The sequence below is a fragment of the Phalacrocorax aristotelis genome, chromosome Z (genome assembly GCF_949628215.1).
Source record: "Phalacrocorax aristotelis chromosome Z, bGulAri2.1, whole genome shotgun sequence".
Classification (NCBI taxonomy): domain Eukaryota; kingdom Metazoa; phylum Chordata; class Aves; order Suliformes; family Phalacrocoracidae; genus Phalacrocorax; species Phalacrocorax aristotelis.
Window position 1 is genome coordinate 33156957 of NC_134311.1, and position 21628 is coordinate 33178584.

A 21628-nucleotide genomic window follows, 5' to 3' on the forward strand; every position below is an offset into this window, starting at 1 on the left:
GAGAGATTGTTTCTTTCCTAAGAGTCTACATGTGAGTTCTCATCAGTTTCCCTGCATCCATCTACCCTCTGTTGATAGGCAGAAAAATTCTGCCATCTCATATAGTAGGGGAATGAAATGCTGTGGTTCCCTAGAGGAACAGACCACTTCTGGATCTCATTTTGCGTGGGAGAGTTAGAACGAGAGCTTCCAGGGGCAAGAATCCCTAACTTCTTGAGATTTTTTTTTTTTGGTGACTCGGTTTAGAGTGTAATTGTTAAAAACAGGCTATTCAGTATTGCTTCTCCAAAGTGAACTTCACTAATGGAAATAGAGGCTGCGAGGCTGATGAGTTATTTGCTTTGCATATGTGTCCACACAAAGAAAGAGAGCTTTGGGGCAATTTTTAGTTGACAGATTTGAAAAGGTGTTATTCTTTGCATGCATTATTTTGGAAGACTTTGAGACATATTGGAATATGTGTAGTTAACTTATTTTTTTTTTTTTGTAACTGGCTTTTGAGACAATTTCAAAAATTTGGGTTTTGGAGCTCTTGAAACCGCTTTGACCTAAAAGTCGCTGCAGCTTGGCCAGTAAAGCCCCCTCTTGGAAAAGCAAAAGTAATCTTTTTGCCAGCAAAAATCTGTTCGGGTCTGTGGTGTGAGTTAAGCCAACACAAATGCTTTTCCTGTTGGCATAAACTTGCCTACGTCAGAATTCTGTTTCCAGCATAGCTGAATTGGCTGTATGGTGTATGGTTCCCAGCTGCTATTTCCAGCTGGTGAAGTTTTCAGGCAGAAGCTTATAAAGCAGACAAACCTGGTAGAGCAGATCCTTGACAACTTCTTTGTTTGTGAGGTTTCAATATAGACTGAATTGAAGAAAGGAGGAAAGGAGTTCCATGATAATTCTCAAATACTTGACCTACTCTTACTTTTGTAGAACTAGCAAGAGTAGTAGGGAAGTATTACTGTGGATATGGTCTCCTTTTTCCCTCCAAGCTCTGTTAAGCAATCAAGGAGAGAGCATAGTTTGGTCCTCCAGATTCCGGCTCCTGCACAGGCAATAAGAACAGAGTTCATGCAATACTCCACCATTCCCTTCTGAGGGTTCAGATCATACATGAAAGTATTTTAGTGGCTTCTGAATACTTTTCTTGCTGTACATATGTTTCATTCTCCAAAATAAATACCTTCAGAGGTAGTCCATAGCTAGGTTCTGTCCTCTTCATTCCAGACTTTCACCAAGGTTCAGATTCAAACTGATGCCAGCTGCTTGTAGACTGCTAGGCTCAATGACAGTTGCATTTCCCCTAGAGCAACATGAGTTATGTGAAGACTGGCAGGCTGGTCAGCCGTGTGACAGCTATGTCTTGTGAGTGCACGCATAGTAATCTGTTGAGTTTGGAGTCACTTGCATAATTCTAGTATTGGAATGTAGTTCAGATGAGTTCAGCATGTTATTTGATGCATGTTATTCTGCCCATGTTTACTTTAACCTTGTGACTAGCTGTAGAACAAGGTACTGGGAAATTAGCAAATAAAATTGCTTGTAGTTAATGCAGAAGATGGTGGCACAGTAAATAGCTGCATGCTTAATTTATGCTGCAAAAATAGATAAAGATACATACAACTTTTAGCTGCAGAAAAAATACAAATAGAAGGTTTCGCAAAGTTTTTCAATAAGAATATGAGAATATAGCCATGTTTATTTTCTTTATCTCCAAAAGAGTTATCCATTCCTGTTGAGGAGGCAGGCATAAGGAATGGGGTACGAAGTTGGGTGGGACTGTCAATAACAGTCAATAGCAGTCTTTAAATCAGCTCTAATCAGCTATGAAATTTTCAGCTAAGAATCACTTGTCTGCCTTCTCATTGATGATTACAATGCCTGACTTGAGAAAATTATAGGAAGGTGGTTTACCCCGCCCCACCCCCCCATATGTTCAGCTTTCTCAAAGTTATTCTGTGGTTGGGAATAGAGTTTTTAATCCGGTATATTGGGTTTACGTGGCAAGGTTTTGGTAGCAGGGGGGTGGCCTCTGGGAGAAGAGGTGAGGAGCTGTCCCTGTGTTGGACACAGCAAGCTCCAGCCAGCTCCAAAATGGACCATGGCTGCCCAAAGCTGAGCCTGTCAGAAATGCTGGTGGCACCTCTGTGACAACATGTTTAAGAAAGGGTAAAAAACCATCTGCAGCAGCTGTGAGAAAGACGAGTGAGAAGAAGTGTGAGGGGAACAGCCCTGCGGATACCAAGGTCAGTGGGAAGGAAGGGGAGTAGGTGCTCCAAGTGCTAGACCAGAGATTCCCTTGCAGCCCATGGAGAAGACTATCGTGAAGGAGGTTGTCCCCTTGCAGCCCATGGAGGACCGCTCTGGAGCAGATATCCCCACTGTGGCCCATGGAGAACCCAATGCTAGAGCAGGTAGGTGAGCATGCCCTGAGGAAGCTGCAGCCTGTGAAGAGCCCTGTCAGGAGCAGGTTCCTGGCAACAGCTGGGGCCTGTGTAGAGTAGCCTATGCAGGAGCACGTCTTCTGGCAGGTGAGGCCCATGGGGGACCCACACTGGAGCAGTCTGTTTCTGAAGGGCTCTTCAGAGAGGAACCATGCTGATGCAGTTCTTGAAGAACTTCAGCCCATTGGAAGGACCCTCGTTAGAGCAGTTCATGAAGGACTCTATCCTGTGGGAGGGATCCTATGCTGGAGCAGGGGAAAAGTGTGAGGAGGAAGGAGTGGCAAAGACAACTATTATGGTCTTATTGCAACCCCCATTCCCCATCCCCCATGTGCTGCTCAGCAGTGGGGAAAGAGTTGGAAGGGTTAACAGTGAAATTGAGCCAGGAAAGAAGGGAGGGTGGGGGGAAGATGCTTTTAGTTTTTTGTTTCTCAGTATCCAACTCTATTTTTAATTGGCAATAAATTAAATCTGTCTTTCCTAAGTTGAATCTGTTTTGCCCATGATGGTAACTAGTGAGTGATCTCCGTCTCCTTATCTCAATGTGGGAGCTCTTCATTTTATTCTCTCCACCATCCTACTGAGGAGGGGAGGTGGGAGACTGGCTTGGTGGGCACCTGGCAGCCAGCCAAAGTTAACCCACCACATCCAGTTATGGTTTTTCCAAAACAAGACTGAGGCAAGATCTTTATACTTGAGGGATTATGAAACTGAGGATGTACTGGTTATATAAAGTCTCAGAGGAACTTGTGTAAAAATCTGCTAAATAAAAGTAATCAGGAAGCTTTCTTTCCAGTTGCGTGAGTAGTGACCAGTACTGTGTAATTAGTACTGGATGGAAGCTAGAGTGGATTAACTTCAACAGAAGAGACTAAATCTGTAGCTGCTTGGTTCTTTCTTCCATCACTTACTTGACATGCAATATTCTTTTCATCCGGCTTGTGCAGGATGTGTGTCCTCTGAGCACTTGTCAATGAAATATTGTGTGTCCCTCTCCTCTAGTTTTTAAATTCTCTAGTGACAACTTCAGTTTAGTTACTCCTTCAGTGACAGGAACAATTTGTAAAAACATTATATTTCTGTTTAAGACTCCATTCTTCCACTGATAGAAGACTATTTGAATTGAAAGTACTTTCAACCACAGTGTATTTTTATCCTGTATTGAAGTTTTTCATAGGCTGAGTGAAAGTAGAGAAAACTTTATTCATAGCTAATATTGCCACAGCATAAAACTTAAAAAAAAAAGTTTCTGGTAATTGGTTCTATTCAGCTGGGATGCTAGTTGTTGGTATTTCCATGCAATTTTTCTTCCTTTTTTGGTCTTGAATGAGCTGTAGCTTACTGCGATTCACCAACACAAAGCTGGTGAACAGCAAATTTAAGATCAAGCCATTATTGTAAGAAATATTATGGAAGCTGGCTAGAGAGCCATCTTTTTATTGGTATTTTTCTGCATTGATTTAATTTTGAGATTTGCCTTTTAAAGCTCCTGAAACAGAACATCTGACCATTCCTTCTCTTGTGTGGTTTGTGACATCTGATTCAGAAGTGGAAATGTAAAAGGTTCATTTATCCCAATAATATAAACATTCTTCTTTCTCTTTCCCCATTAGAATTGAAGCCATCTTGGATGTGACATCCATGCTATTACTTAAGATTTACCTAAAAAAACCCCAAATCTGTCTGAACTGGTCCTTGTCCTCTAGTTATTTGGTGATTCTTGCCAAGCAGAATCTGTGTTTTTGTGGACAGTGGCTTAATAGGAATGATCAAGTTAGTACTTTACTAAGAGCTCTTAGCTAAGGCTGGGCTCTGTAATACAATCACATGGAACTACAAACCAACACCTACTTCAGTTATTTGATGTATAGGGTTATTTTACGTGATGGATATTTGTCTTTAGAACCAGTTTTGAGCAACAGAGGGCTATACTATATGTCATTCAGCTGGCTTATGTGTGCTGGAAAGTATAAAAGCAAAATTAAAGTGTGTACCTTTGCCTATTGGAGAACATAGTGAGATTATGTTAGGTTTTAATGGCTGATAAAAAAAATCTAATTTTAAAAATTACTCTTTTTACATAAAGAATTGTCTTAGGCTTTTAATCTATTAGAACAAATGCACGCAATGAATGTGACATTTTGGATTTCTATTTCTGTGAAAAACCACCTAAAATTATTAAATTCTAGGTAAAAGATATATTTCTGAGAGAGTGGAATTTAGTTAGTTCTTTAGTTTAACCAGAGGAGGGTAACAGGAAACAGGAATGACTTTCCCAAAGCCCTTAAAAATTTATTGTAAAAGCGTGGGAAAAATTGATCAAATGGAATGCCTAAAAATATAAAATTGAATATTAGGTAGCAAATAATTTGTTATTACATTCTGGAGAAGTAGTCAGAAAGCATAAATATACTGGTGAAAAGAGAAATTTGTTTGGATTCTGTGTATGGGAGTCAGTTGTTCTCCAGGGTGTCCTCTCTTTTGAGCAGCTGTACAGAAAGCCTAAGGAGACAAATGTCTGAAGGATACAATTGGCCTTTTGGAGCCCCCTTCCTACATCTAGTTTACACTAAGTTGGGTGAAGATTTTGGAAGTTCAGCTTGATTTTTTTTAAATGGAAAACATAGAGTTTGAGCCTAACTTCAGAGCTAAGACTTTTATAACTAAATGACTGAATGTCATTTCATTAATGAGAATAAATATAACTGTATAGCTTACGATTAAGTATCTAAATAGCATCCTGAACAGCTGGAGAACTTCTGCAGTTTTGTGAGACATTTGAAACTGACACAGTGCTCAAGATCTTTTGGATGGTTACAGAAATGATACAGAAGTCTCCTGAGTAGAAATTTGTAGTGACCTGGTGTGCAAACTTGACACAAGCCGGAGGTGTGGAGAAGCGTCTTCCAAGTGTGTCCCAGAATTTAAATGAAGGTGACATCTTGTCAATATGATTATGAAGCAGTAAAAGGCATCTCACTTGAATACCTAGAACAGTGAAACGTGTATGCAGACCTTACTTAAAGTGCTGTAATGAAGTTTCAAACAGTGAAGTCTTTTCTGGAGTGGATTTTACCAGAATAGACTAAATTAAAATGGAAAAGGTACCAGATGGATGCAAAACATTTTATATTGGGTAAATTGTGTTCTGCAGTGGGTATTCTTAGGTAGTTGGACAATTTGTTTTCCCACTTCCTCTTAGAAAAAGACTCTGCTTTCTGGGCATAAAATATATCCAAATTTTCATTTCAATATTTAGAGAATAATCAGAATAGTTTTGCTCTGTATGTGTTGTCTTTTTTAATGCGCTTCTCTAAGGTTTGATCCACTGATGTCTTTGGTGATATAACTGGGTTATTGGAGATGTTTGGTTTGAAAATTAATCTTCAATAGCTATACTATGTATCTACTGCAACTGCAGTGCATTTAATATTGGTTTTAAAAATCTGTTCTATAATATTTCTATCAGGTTTATACAAACCCACTTTTTCTAGGTTACCTGCGTAAATTACTACCTGCATTTCATATGGTTGTTCTGGTTGGATTTGACTTTTGGAATATAGAGTTTGTGGCACTGCTTAGGATTGCTTAGGAGTTATGTTGAACTTCATGTGCAGCTACTTGCTTAAATGCATCGCACTTTTTTTTCCCCTCCCCTTTTCTATTCTGTATCATTGAAGCTCATAATTTGATGACTATCGATGTACACGACACCGTGTGAGAAATTTTTATTATTACCTACATGTACAATACAGAGATGCGCATATGAACTTGACTGTGGTAAACAACACTTACCGGGAAACTTGCATAACCATCATGAGACCGGTTCTGGTGTCTCTGTGTGTGTATCAAAGTCTGAGGACTGCAAGATTCAGTGCTGCTGAAGTCTTTGATTTGGTAGGGTAGACTAGTGGAGAGGTTGCTGTATCTGAACAGTCTTTGTTTCTGTAGAAGTGACCAAAGTGTTCTTGGTATGCTTGAAGTTCTCGTGTTCAGGAAAACCCTTAGCATGGCATAATTTGTCATCTTTTAGCAAGCGATAGGCTGTGTAGATTCCTGCAGGATAACTGTTGATTTAATATCTAAAGCTACAGGAGTATCTCTGAAGCCTTTACTGATATCTTTAGGCTCTTTGAAGTCACAGGGCAGTTCAGGTGGGTCCTCTGATATCCTTGTGTGTATCAGCTTTCTGTAGCTCTTCAGAGAGCTATTTTGAACTATACAGAGGTATTTTGAAGTATTTGGATTGTCTCACCTCTGACTAACCTAGGTGCTAACAAATGCTTTGAGTACTAGTGGTCTTATCTTAAAAACTTTTACTGGGCATGGCTGGGATTAAGTTAATTTTCTTTGTAGTAGCCGTTATGGTGCTGTGTTTTAGAGTGGTGACCAAAACAGTGTTGATAAGACACCAGTGTTTTAGCTGTCACTGAAGAGTGCTTGCCCAGCATCAAGGCATCTTCTGCTTCTCACTCTGCCAGAGAGTCAGCTGAGGGTGGGCAAAAGGCTGGGAGGGGCACAGCTGGCACAGCTGATTTGAATTGAGCAAGAGAATCCTCCAAAACATATGACATTGTGCTCAGCAGTAAAACTGGGGAGAAGTTTTTCCAGAGCAGACCTTGCTTGGGACTGGTGAGGCATCAGTCTGCTGGTGGTGGATGACTGCTTTTGCATCACTTGTTTTTGTCTCTTCCTTGCTGCCCCCTCTCCCCCCTCCCCTGTACTTACTAAAATGCCTTTATTTCAACCCACAAGGTTCTGGGTTTGTGGTGGTTTTTTGTTCTGTTTTGGTTTTGTCCCTTTGCTTTTGTTGTTCCATTTGTCTTCTCCATCCTGCTGGTGTGAAGTGAGCAAGCAACTGGGTAGGCGCTTACCTGCCAGCCAGAGTCAAACCCAATACAAAACTATAGTTTTGTATCACAGCAGCAATGAAATCTGGAGACATTAGCCGGGGTAGCTCCAAAAAAGTTCCGTATTGTAATGAATACCAACATTACTATAACATTACCATACTCCTTTTTGACTTTGCTAATGGGATTTTTGAAGTCACGTTAAGCCTGTTCCAACAGGTGTTGCAGCCCTAGAGGGTTATTCTTTTTTCCTATTCTATTTTCAGAGTGCAGTGGTGAACTCTTAAGAACTCAGTACTTAGGGAGGTGCTCTTTAGCTATTTTTAATCCAAAAATATGTTTAGCACTACTCAGGTAGAAACTCAGGTTTTGGAAAGAGATTCTTTCTGTACTTGTAGCCCTTCATGCTTGGCAGTTTGCGCAGACTTTGAATCACGCCTTGTGGGTATTGTTATTCTCACTGCTTTACCTGTAGACAGTTGCCATTTATTACTGGAGTCTGGAATTGCAGTGCCTTAGAGAATTAGGTAGTAGATTACCAGTTTGAGATACATTCCTGAATTACAAGATGTTGTTTGGCTGGTTTTTGTGTTATAGGCCTGCATCAGCAATGTCCATTTGCTTTGAGTCTTTCATTTCAAGTCTTGGCATGGAGAGGAAGTTATCTGTATATAAGAGTGAAGGTGTTTAATTTAATTTTTTCAGGTATCTTAAAAGTGGGATTAGTATCCTAACCTGCATTAAGACAATTCAGGAACTTCATCTGTCTTTCCAAGCTGCTTGTACATCTCTGCAATAAACACATTTTAGATTTCCCAAGACAGCTTTACATATTTTGAAACGGAATTTTATTTGTTTGCGCAGAAAACACAGAGGACTTTATTAGATAGGATTCTGTCTTTTAGTAACATCAAATTATTCATGGTTTAGTGATGGAAATGGGTCAGTATGGGTGTTGAGCAATTTGGTTAACTCCAACATGATATCAAACCTGTTTTAACCTGATTGTGAAGGAGGGTGGCTATTTTAATTCATAGAATTCTCGCTCTTTTCATAATCTTCAAATACTGGTTAAAAGAAAGCAATAAAATCTTTATTATGTGTAAATTCCATTTCTGTCATAGACTCTCCTACATCTTCTCGAAAGCTGCAAGCTTAGTTTCAGACGTTGGCTAGGGCTTTTGCTACAGTTTTAGGGCATGCATAAGGATCTGTTTTTTGTCAGATGTTAGTCACTCATCTAAGCTCCATACAAAATGGTTAAAACTCTATGGTTTTAAAGTGGCTAAAACCAGGTGAAGATCACTTTAACAGAAACATACAGATTATTGATTAGGCCGGTTAATACTAAATTGATAAGGATAATTTTTGGCTCAGCCTCTGCTACCCAGAACACCACTGGTAAATGCATTTGTGCTTAGATGAGGAACTTAATTCTTCTTAATTACTATTACGTACCTCTGAACTTTTGACTTTCCACTGTGGTGTCTAAGGTCCAGATCTGTTCCATAAGTATTAAGTCAAATTGTGTAGTCACTTCCATTTGAAATACTCATGTCACGTCTGTGGATATTTGACATCTTGATTTGTGAAGAAAGGTGCTGGTTTTCTTCACAGTTCTCTGAGGTAGGTTGTCACAGTGCAGTGTATGAGCTAACTAACCCTTTACCCTGGTGTAATAAGTGCCTATGGCACCTGGTTTCTTTATGGGTGAAGGAACTGAGCCTGCTTAGCCATTTATATCCTTAGCTGAGAAAACCTGCTGGCAAAAATAATCTGATCTCATGTGCTTGGTGGCAATACGTGCTGGAAATAGAATACATGTGCGCAACACATGGCAAAAATAGTTATTGCATGGTAAAGAATTATTTTCCACTTGCTCTTGAAAATAATAAAATGGTCATGTAATAGAGGTATTTAGGCATATCTGAACCTATGGCATTTCCATCTTAAGACAGTTTACAGCAGTTAGTTTCATATCTGCTTCCTTCTATAAATGGCATAGAATAACACACAATGCAACTATGTATATGTGTGCTAATTGCCACAAATATGAAGAAAAACTTCCAATAATTAAAGATTTTTACTTCATCTTCTCTTGTCTTTTTCTGCTGTTCACACTGGTTTCCTTTAAGGACACCTTTGTTGTAGGTTTACTGCAGTAAAATATATTTTTTTTTTTTCAGTGTCTAGATTGAATGTGCAGCTCTTGAAAGCCAGAGGAGAACAAAATAACTGAATCCACATAAATGTAGCATAGAGTTGCTTCTATGTTCACAGTTATAATATGTTCATGCAGCAGTGCAGGAGAAGTGGCCATAGTGAAAATGGTATGAATCTTGTATTTTAGTGTTTTTTTTTAATATGCAGCCCATTGACAGTTGTTTTGTACCTTTCAAAATGTTTTCCTTTGTAAAAGTTATGATGGTAATAGGAAAATGAAGAAATTAGTTTTCTTCAGAAAATGAAGTTTTCTGAAATCATACAGAAAAGAATTCTGAAATTAATTTTCTGTAGATCATTTTCCCCTTGTAGAATTTTTACTTTTTTCCTATTTAAGTGCTAATACCATATGTATCTGTTAATAAATAGAAATATACATGTGCTTCTGTTTATACAAATCAGGCAACTTTTTTATCGTCTTACAGCAGAAGAAATCTAAAAGATAAGTAGAAGAAATGCTGTGACTCTTCCTCAGATCCTGCCTGTTTCAGACAAAATACAGCCCCCAAAAAGCTATTTAATGATAAAAAGGTGCAGATATGTAGCTGTCCACAGTGTCCCTCAGTATTTTCCAACTCAATGTCAGTAGTTTAATAGTGAAGCAGCAGGGTTTTGTAGGATATAAGAAATTTAGGTCTAAAATAGTCTTTTGTTGATATTTTAACATTTGTTTGTCGAGTTCCTGTCACCAGCTGGAACTTACTGACTACATGTGGACAGACACAGTTTTTAAGTGATAGAGCTCTGGGCTCAAATACCACCAATCTGTATAATTTGTTAAACCCCTCCAGATGGCAGGTAATATTCCAGTGCTGGATGTCCTTTCCTTTACTTTCTTTCTCTGAAGTAATTTGCTGACAAGTCTATTGGCCGGTCTTTTAAAAATAGAAGAGATCAAATATCTCTGAAGTATTTCAAAATAACAAGTCCTTAGAAAATAGAATTGAGTTTGCAACTTTGGTGTTGAAAATATCTTTAATAGATGGGAAATTTTGCTATTTACAAGCATTTTTGTTTATTTTTCTGAGTCAGTTTGAAGCCTTTGGGGACACTGGGAGTAAGGGGAAGTACTACGTGAGAGCTGTTTAACTTGGTGCTTATGAGAAATAGAATTGCAGCTGCTGTTTTCCTGTCTGACTTTTGTGTGAACAAAGCATGATTACGAGATGTTCCTGCTCATGGCTCAAATGCTTACTAGTCCTTACTTCACATAGTACTGTGTGGAATGGCAAGACTGTGGCCTTGAGTGCTGGCCCAGTATTAATATGAGCCAGAGATGTTTGTGCAGGAATGCCAGCCATTTTAATGCATTTTTTTTTTTTTAGTTCAAGATTTAAGCTATCTGAATAGACTTCAAGTGGCCAAAGCTGAACTCCATATCTTTAACGTTGAAGGCTTTTCTTCTGTTCGAGTTTTCCCACAAAAGTCTCTGTTCTTCTCACCTGCTATAGCCTGAAAAGGTTCCCAGTCAAACTCAGTAGTCGCCTCATCTAATCTTTCTAAGGCCATTACTTCAAATTTTTCCTCAAGTTTGTTTGTAGTCTGCTGTATGCAGACAGTGATCATCTTGTAATTGGGAGACAAGAAGTCATGATTATTGTTACATATATTCTTCACAGGATGTGTTTATTTTAACGTACTATCTGTATTATTTACCTGCTTCTTTAACTGTTCCACTGAAAGTATCACTTGCTGGGTAGCTGCACAGAATCCAGTGTCATTGAATCTTGGCCTGCTGAAAGCTTCCAGCTGATATAGCAATATGACTACTACTGATCGTTGAGGGGATAAAAAAAAGGCAGCTCTGGGTGATGTCTTTCAAATCAAGGGGTGGGATGGAAGGTGATGAAAAAGAAGAAAAAGGCTTTTACCTATGCCTTCTTCTACATTCAGGTGATACAACAGTTCAAACTGTGGTTTTTCTCAGGAAGAACTTCTCCGTTCTTCAATAGGATTTACGTCTGAATACTGACTTCAGGACTTCTTCAGAAGAGATTCTGACTTTCTCTTTTTTACCACTAACACACTTCCCCCTTTTCTATTTACAGCTTATAAAACTGGGTGTGCTGTTAGTTAACTATTTTTGCAATTATTACTAATCAAAATAGATAAACCCAGCAGTATCAATTCCTTTTAACATTAAAAAAAAAACATGTGCAGTGGTCAGATATATGGTACATGCAAAAGATTTGAGTCAGTCATCTGTAATAGTGCAATGAAACATGTCTATTTTTTGCTGATTACTTAATTTACTAGAAATCAAAGTGGAACAAACATCAGGTTGCTCAAAATTTTGGGGATGTTCATATTTCTTTGAGTTGAAAGTCTTAGTATTATTCACTAAAAGTGTTCAGCCTGAGTATCACTATTTATTTAAGGTTAAAGAAGAAAGATGAATCTCACCACTAGCAAGTTTTAGGAATGCCTGCTTATTAATCAGAAGATAAAAAACTGTGTGTCACTTACACGGATTAGATACTAGCAGACTCACTGCAAAGCTATTGTAATTGATACAAGTGAGATGTGGTGTTACATTAATATTATTTTTTCCAGCAGTAGTGGTGTTAAAATATCCATACATTCTTATTCTATTCAGTAAATTATGTCTTTGTTTAAAAAACCATGAACTCTGGTGCTGATCTCTTCAGAGGATTTTCTTACAGAAGGTGTAGAATAAATAGAAGTCACTGTTAATGATTCTACCATTAGTTTGGAGCTAAATAGTAGGGTAAAAAATGCAGCTTTTATGACTGTATAATTTTAACTGTTATTCTGTATAAGAATTCAGCTACGTTTCATTGCCAGAAAGTAGATGCACATGATATTATAGGCATGATGTAGAAGTACTTTTAGTGAAGGTTGAATTTAAAAATGAAAAATGGTTTGAGGAAGTTGGGTGTTCAGACTACCAGAATGACTGGATTAAAGAAGTACTTCTGTAAAGCTTATTGTGGAAATAACATAGAAATACAAGTGGTGTAGGAAGTATTTTTACCTTTTTGTTGTTGTTAAAAAAACCCTTTGTATTAATTAATAATTGCAACATACATCGCTTTTTATTCAATGCTGATATTTATCATTACCATGATGTGAAGTGTAAACTCATGGTCTTGCTGTGTTTAAGTAGCTGGACTGTATGAGGGATTATTTGAAGATAGGGACAAACAGGTTTGTCACGATTTGGTCGCTCTAGAGGTCTGTATTTGTGATTCCTAGCTACTTACTGGGTGACCTTCACTGCTGCCACCACTGTCTTCTCCTCCTGGATCTTCCCCACTGATTCTATATCTGAGAGTCAAGGATGATGCAGCCTTCATGCCTGTCTTCTGCTAGTCCTGATCTGTTAGCCTGACAGAGGTCGCTAAAAGCGAGGCATAGCACAGGATCAAAGTTAATATTGTCTTGACTTACTCTTTGGAAATGGGTAACTATCCTGTTCTTGTACCAGTACCGGTGGCTTTCAGGTGCCATGGAGGAAACTGCAGGAAGCCCTGTTGTGATAGTTACACAACGTTTTGGCTCTGTAAGAGGATACTAGCAGCTAGTGGATTGCTGAGGCAGTTGTTGGATGATGGAAGTGTCACAAAGAGAACTGGTAGGTATGTAGCAAAAAAATCAGCTTTGTTTATTTGTATCCTTATGATGACTCTTTTTTTCCCCCTTCTGCAAGTGAAGATGAATTCAGGAAAGGCATGTGAGGTATAAGCTGCCTTTTTTTTGTGTGTGTGTGTGGCAGAAAAGGTTAACAAGGGAATACTGTTGGGTGCTTCTAAATTTAGAGCTGGGCAGACAGGGTGGAAAAAGAGCCAGCTGACTTTAATCTATATCTGGTCTGAATTTGCATAAGCATTGAAAAGGGATTGTAGAACTTTTGTGTATAAAGTTAGGGTTTATATAGGGTATATAGGGTTTATATAGGTTTATATTCAGGATTCCTGAATTTGAGGAGGGAACCTGTCTGAATTAGCACCTTGGCCTTTAAGTAAGGCTTGAGATTCAAAAGGTTACAAGAAAAAAAAAAGGTAAACCAAAACAAAAACCAAAACCAAAACCCCAAAGTTGTACTTTCTGAAATAGCTCATTTATGGGAATTATTTTGCAGTTAGTGCTTTAAATATGCTGATCTGTGTGTAAATTGTTGCAAGGTATGAGATAACCTATAGCAGTGGAGCAACAAGGCTGCCATCTTACCAGAGGGAACGCTCAGGGGTGGCATCCTGCCAAAGGATCAAATATACGGGAATTGCAGACATTTTGTTTGTTCTTCACAGTGTGATATTCTCAGGAACTTTTCTGTGATGCAGAGGGGTTATGCAAAAAGTGCAGATATCCAAGTCATGGTGACAAATTATGACAGCAAATCTTATATGGAAAAATAGCAGTATCAGTTTTTACTTAAATATCATATATCCATGTTTAAAGAACTTCAGGAATATAAAGTCCTGCAAAAAAAAAAAAATTATTCATTTAAATTACTTCCTTATGTAGAAAACATACATAGCATCCTTCATACCGAACTTTTTTTCCCTTGACTGAAATGACTGCAGCCAGCATTTTTCTCATATTGTTTTGAAACTTAGAATACGCCTCGCTTTTTATCAAAGTTACATGTAAATGCATTTTTCGTTGTACTCAGTTCAGTGTGCACAAATTTGTGTCTGTACTGGTGTGCAACATGATTCATGGTTGCTGTCAGTAAAGCAAATGATTACTAGAGAAAGTAGGTGGTTAATCTGAAGTTACGAAAGGTGAATTATGAAGTCTCCTGCTTTAAAAACCTTGCAATAACCATATGCTGTGAAATAGTTTCTTAGACAAAATGTTATTTAACAGGTAATTAATGAAAAACATATCATAACCTCCTTAATATGTTTGTGTAACAGAACGGTACCAAAGACAGGGATAACCCAGTTAGATAGGTGTAGGGCCAAGGTCTGTGTTTTTAGCCAGAGACTGTTTATAGCTCTTTGGGGTGTCAAAGCCAGGTTTTAAGTATATTAATTCACTCTTAAGTCTGGGTCCCATGACAGCATACTGGTTTTACTTTTTTGCTTCCTTATATGTTATATATTAAACTTTCTTCCTAATGATCATGAGCATATGTATCCTTACTTATATTACTTTCAGATCATTTTGGATCTTTATGGTGTGCTGACTTTCTAAGTTTTGTGCATCTGAAAAATGGATTTTTGAATAGTTACATATAACTTCTGGAGTTCTCAATTCCCTTTTATATGAGAAAATTTTTGGCATTTCGTTAACATTTTGTGATATGTTAATGACTTCTTTACCATTGTGGTTTTTATTTGCTACCTGATATGTTTAAATCTCTAAAGTGCGGTTTTGTGGTGTTTTGTTTTTTAAATCCCAGTGTGAAATGCACTAAAATGTAGAGAACCAACTCATACTTGCCACGTAAAAGTGGTGATCATATCTGTTTAATTTCTAATTAAAAAATAAATATCAAGGCAAAATTTAAATATGAGAGTTTGGATAAAACTGTGTGGAGACTGAGACTATATGTCATGGGATTCCTTCCCCATTGAAAAGTTTTGAGGTACTCTACAGCATAGGCTAAATTAACGTGAATCTTAGATTTTTACCTATCCTTAAGGAATAAGAAAACGAAAAAAAAGCGGTTATGCAAAGCCGTGTTTTGCTAACAACACATTGTTCTCTTAGAGACTAATCTTTGAGGAAATTACATTTTATTTTAAATTTTACCTGTTACATGCACATGCTTGATGTAAAGTCTAAAATACGAAATCTCAGAAAAAGGCAGAGATTAAGTAGTACTGTTCTGTGAGTAAGATCTCTCTTTTCAGTAGTACTCATAAAAGAAGCTCATCCTCAGAAGGAAATTGCTAGCAGTTCTTTGTAGGTATTTCAGTAATATTTTTTCCCTTTAACTTTCAGATCTCTCATACCTCACAACTAAAAACCATGATTCTTGATGAAACGATGTTTCATTTCTTAATGTTCTGAACTCGTAATTGAGTTATAAGTATTGATAGAGTCAATTTGAACATAAAATCTTGAAAATCCTTAGGGATACACTGGAGGATATTGTGAGTTTGTGTGTTCTGTAGCATTTAAATATTTATATTTGAATACTCCTTTTTATTCTTTAAAAAACCCCAAAGCTTTCTTCCTATCTTTTAATCTCTCAGATATTAATTATATAATATTGGAGGAGTTGTTTATTCACCTTACCCCTGGAAAATGGGACAGAATCCCAAAGAGTAATGCAGAAATACTGCTCAGATGTGCAGAGGTATGTTTAGGATAGAAGAAGCTCAGCTGGAGCTCAAACAAGCAAAAGGTGTCAAGGATAACCTAATCTATGGCTGTTCATTTGACAGAAGGTTGGACCAGGTGATCTCCAGAGATTTCCTCTAGTCTAGACTTTTCTGTTATTCTACTAAGTAGGTGATAATCTTTTTTGTTACTTTGTGGAAGATGGTCCGGAATAGTTAATTTATATTTATGAAATATTCTGTCTGTTCTTAATTGATTGGACTAGATTAATTTATATTCAAGAATACAATCACTGGTAGCTCTAATGGGTAGTGATTGATAATCCAGGTATCCTGGATCGGGCTGAGCTGGGAGGTGTGGTGGAATTCTTACTGGAATGCATGAGTATTTTGTCTGCAAAGCATAAAATATTTTTTCTTTCACACAGGCAATAGACTTCAGTAGTGGTTGACTTTGTTTTGTACTGTGATTTGTCAAGCATATGGCTTTACACACAGAAGAATGGTAGTTGAAAGCAAGTTAAAAATCATTAATCTACATTGGTGACATTATAATCAAATTTGAATTATGCTTTTGTGGTTTTTTTGGAAAGGATTTTTAAGGATATTCACTTGAAGTACGTATCTGTCAGCAGAATAATATTCATAACTTATTTACTACTGTGGTCTGTGTATTTAACAAAGACTAATTCTATTTAAACAAAGTTTTGCTCACTTCAGACTTAACACTACCTCTAAATAAACACATCTGTTCAGTGAGGTATTGCAGTGTCTGTTCGAAATTGGGAATTAAGTTATCCTGAATAGATGTCATGATGTAAAAGATTTATTTCTGGAATAATTGGAAATTTGGAGAAAAAATTGTTGGTAAATCTTTCTGAGTTTGAACTTAAGTTAGCTATAATGTTGTCCTCAAATATGCACGCACAGCTCCCTTTGTGGTATTCCTAACCTCCTAAAACTTGATTGGGGTTCCACTAAAGATTTCAGCTCATCTTGGATTTCTTGCATGGCTTCTCTAGGAGATGCACACATCTGCCTTTGAGGAAAGATATTTACACGTAGCCTGGTGGGTGTGTTTTCTGTAGTAGTTGTAAGTTAATCTATAATCTATGTCAAAGTTGGCCATTTGCGTTTGGTTGAGTATCTTGAGTGTCTATTTTATTGTGAGGCGGAGGAGGGTATTAATTCACAGTCTGCTTAATTACTTTGTGTGGGAATAAGCTGTGGGTACATAGCAGTGCTTAACGTTTTAATTGGTGAGGTAGTGCATGTTCTATACTCCTAGTTGAAAGCATTGTAAGTTTTCTTCATAAATTCCTTCACCTGTTTCAATGGGTTATGAAACATGTTATAGGTGGTGCCTCTGTGCTTTGCATTTTTTTGTATTTCTAGTTCTTCACGACAAGATGCAGAGGAACTGTACAGAGTATACAATGGAGTGTCTTCTGACATTACTGGATGTCACTTTCTTACTGAAATTTTGGTGTGCTGACAGAGTTGGTTGATCTGTGTTTAGCAAGATCAAAGGGCAAGCTCAAAATAACATTGTTACAGTAAGAATTTAATACTTAATTCTACCTCAAATGCCTGTGCATGTGTCGCTTCCTTTCCTCTTCTCAGAGGGAAGGCACTTTCGTTGCCTTTTGACACTTGATAGAACAACCTCACTGTTTAATTTTTGTGTGCCAGATTTTTAAAATAATGACTTTTAAATACAAATATTTATTGAGTACAAATTTAAGTATGATGTATAAACCATGAAATTTTATGTCTTTGCAGTTTACAGCTTTTGTGGTGTGTTTTGGAAGGATGAGTTAAAGCATAGTATAGGACAGTACTATACAAGAAAATTGCTAGGCGTTTATGGTATTTGGAAAGTGATGCTTATACAAAGATGTTGGAACAGATTTTTCAAACACAACACTAGCTTTTCAACAATATATAAATTCTGTTTAGAAAATGTGAAAATATCCAAATAAGGCAAGAGGGGTGGGGTCAGAGTAATCACTGTAAAACTTTGTTTCTTTTGCTGTGTTCTCTAAGTTAAATACCCATCCTTGTCACACAGAAGTGTAGGTGGAAAAATTATGGTGAATAAAAGCAATATGCCTATCTTGCTGGACTGCCCTTGGCTTTCTCAAATAAACATTTTGTCTGTTGTCATTGTGAAATGCAATGCAGGTACATGCTGTAAAAATTGTTTAGACTGACAGTGTACAACAGCCAACCATTGAGTAGCCAAATGTTTAAAAACATGCAAAGAGAGGTAATTGATTCCATCCGTGGTTTTATACTTATCAGAAGTAAGGTAAAAATAACTAAACTTTCTGGGTTCTTCAGTATTGGAGGGCAGGGAATAAGAAAGTGATGGATCAAAATCAAATGGGGATTTTCCTTTGGATTGTCGAACCTCGGTAGAAGTGTAGGGAGTATTTAAAACAGCATGCATCTTCCCCACAGTGGTTTCAAGGTTGATCTTCGAATACCAGTTTATGTACTAGCTGTTTAGCAGACCTCCAAAAGACCGTACTAGTATTTTCAAACAGGGCTGTTCACTGGAAGCCTGCAGGGAAGTTCTCTCCTGCCAGTTCGCTTCGTAAACTTGGAAGTGATGCTTCTGTGAATTAAGTTGATGCAAGAGTTTCTTCACAAGTGGAGAGTGCCTGCCTTAATCTTAATGTAGCTGTAGGAGGAAGTGGCTAATGGCACTGTCAATGTAGTCTTTTGTTGTTGCACTTCTCTCTTGTCCTGTAATAACAGCTAGTAATCTGAAAATGGCACTGCATAGTCTTTAAAAGGGAGTTCATAAAATGCTGGGAGCAGGGAGGTGAGAACTGGAGAGCATGACCCCTAGAATCACAGTTAGTTTGACTAGCTTTTGCTGTGTTTCTGAGTGGATGAGATTCAATCAGTGGGACAAAGCATTGAGATGCCAGAAAGAGTAGTACAGAGAAAACAATGGTTCATGCTTCAGTACAAACTGGATGGATGTGGGGACATAATTACAGTGTACAATCAAATCTGCAACAGTTAGTTTGCCTCAGCTCACAGTGGCTCGGGTTCCCCCTTTCATGTATCTTTGGGTAGAAGGGCTTAGAGAGCCCTGCGTTCAGTGTGGCGTGGAGTCATGGGCCCACGGTACAGCCCCTGGAGTCTATTGGGAGTGGGTGTGGGGAAGAAGATAGGCCAAATGTGTCCACAGTTTTCAGCGGTGGCCCATGGGAAAGTTGCAGAGGTTCATTCCGTGAGAGTTTTTGTGGTTTGAAAAGCTTACCTACTTTGTTGCTCTCAGCAGTTGAACAAATACTATTTTCAGATACTTTAAAGTAGTAAACTTGGGGTGAGAGGAGGGATCTTTGATTTCAGTAGCTGAGAGAGAAGTCGTTTCTGGTTGAACCTGCACTCTCCTTCATGGTTGTCTTCAGAAACTTAACCTTTCCTACCTCTGACTTGAGAACAGGTTTTGAAGAAACGTGAATAGTTTTCTGCTATATGGGTCAAGGAATTCTTCAATAATTCTTTCGTCAGTGGTTGAATCTTGTAACAGGAAGAAAAGTATTAAGCCAGTGGAAGTTCCATCTCCTGTGAACCAGGGGATGCCAAGGTGTGTGCTCTGTTGGAGTTCAGTGAATGGGGTTTCTGCCTAAAAGTCTTCTCTCTGAAAAAGATTCGGTTACTATTATTATGCTTTGGAGGGCTAAAATAGGAAAGGGTTAGGAAAAGAACTTTTTCCATTTCCTTGATAGTTATGATGGAGAAATACTTAAAAAGGGAAATGTAAGGTTACAGAAGTTGTTTAAGGCACTAAGATCGATTGTACTAGAAATTTTTTTATAGTACTCAAAGCCATTAGTTTTAAATTGGCAGCCTCCTTTTAATCCATTCTTAGAAAAGTATATGTTGAAAATATAATAGGGTTCTGTAAATATCTTCAAGCAAATGTATATTCTAAATGAAGGAAGGAGTCTGCTGTTTATGTATGTATAGTTTTAGAAGGGTTGGGCTTTTTTGGGTTGAGTCCATTTTTTTAATGAGCCTGAATAAATCAAAACCTAAAATTGCCTTAGTCTTATCTTGTCAGTGTATTTTCTTAACAGTAATACTAGAGGTATTTTTTAGGTTCAGTGCCTCTCTTTTGAAGTTTTCTTTGTGTACTTTTGAAGGCTATCCCACTGAGCAGGATTTCAGTGTGTGGAAGTTTTGAGTCAAATTGTTCAGTCATACAATTTTCTTGTTCATAAAGCACACAGTTTCTTATTGTTCCTATATAGGCAATGATTTGGACAGAGTTGTAGAAGCTAGACCAAGACATCAACTGGTATCACAGAAGTGATATTTTTTCATTTGCACACTTGCTGATATAACTTTTAAAGCAGGTTTTGTCAGCATTTTTAGCTACAGAATCCTACACATAAGTGCATTTGTGAAAGTTGCTTGCGGTTTTGTATGTTTTAGAGTTCTATCCAGATTTATCAAAGCAAAGCTTTTTAGGTTTCTGGCAAGATTTCTGTATGCATTGATTGTGAATTACTAAGGTAGCAATTGCAATTCTGCTGCAGTGCAGATTTGGCCACAGTAATTCCTGTTTTATACTGCCTGCTCAACTGGCCTGTCATACTGTCTTCAGTTGGGGCATATCCTAAAAGGTTGTTGGAAGCTTTTGGCAAGGTGTCTGATAGTGTAAATTAAACTTGACATTATTTAGTGAGAAACACGCAAATGCAGTCAGGACTGATGCTTCATTGTTTTTATTTTGACAAGTGTAGAAGGAGAACAAAAGTTTTTGTGAAATGAGGAACTTTGCTATGATGGAAGTAGAAGGGGCAATGTAGAGTTCCTTTACTGGGCATGTTGCGTTAAAACAGGAGCTGGATGCCTATCAGAAAATGTCAGATTAAGGTACTGATTTTCACAGAGGTAGACTACAGTTATGAGTTTCAACTAATGCTGTCAACAAAAGTATATCTAAAACTATATTTGATGAAGAGGCTCAAGAGGGTCTAGCATGAGTTAAGTCCAGAAAGGTAGAAGGGGGAGACTCTGACTGCTTAATTGAAAACTTGGAGTAGTTACAGTCTTAACTTAATCTGAGACCGATGCATTTTCCTGTATGGACAAGTATTTAGATTCTCAGGATAGAGAAACATGAAACTCTTTTTGCACTGGTTATATGACTTGTTTTAGCCTTTCAGACATATGCCAAGAGACTAACTTTATAGGTTCATTTTTACCAAGTGGAAAAAATATGCATCAAGTTGCAGTGGAAATGTTGCTCTTCTTTGGAGAAGAAATGTGTATATGCAGATTTTGTCTTTTTCTTATGTTCTTCCTCAGTAAGAAAGATGGACTTCCTGCTCTACTCTGTATTTAGCTATCACTATTGTTACTATTATTACTGTCTGTTTCTAATTTTCTTCACATGTTCATGAAAGAAAATGTTGGGTTTGCATATCAGTGAATTTTTAGAACACATTTTTGTAACCATCTCTAGTTACAGGGTGCTTTTAAAAAAGAATTATTTTCATATATTTATGAAGAAGTAGATTAAAAATTTCAAGTTTTAGCATTTTTTTTGGAGGACAAAAAAATGTGGTACATAACTTATTCAAAAATACATTTCAGTAAAGTGAGTTGAAAGTAGTAAAAGGTCCACTGTGGAATTTTTTTATTTAGATAAATGTAGTCTCCTACTGTGAAAACATGTACCCAAGGTACTTGATGATCGACTAATAAAAGAATAACGAGCACAAGATGAAAAACACATATTTATCAGACTTTGTGACCCAGTTGGGAAAATAAAAGTGTATGACAGATGAAATATTAGCATGAATGCTATTCTTTGTAAACTGTTTTAATATGAGAA

General features: G+C 37.5%; 1 protein-coding gene across 2 annotated transcripts in view; it reads left to right on the plus strand.

Annotated features, from left to right (window-relative positions):
• Window positions 1-21628, plus strand: part of AUH (AU RNA binding methylglutaconyl-CoA hydratase) — a 119582-nt gene that overhangs the window by 12245 nt on the left and 85709 nt on the right. The gene's annotated exons all lie outside the window — the stretch shown is intronic.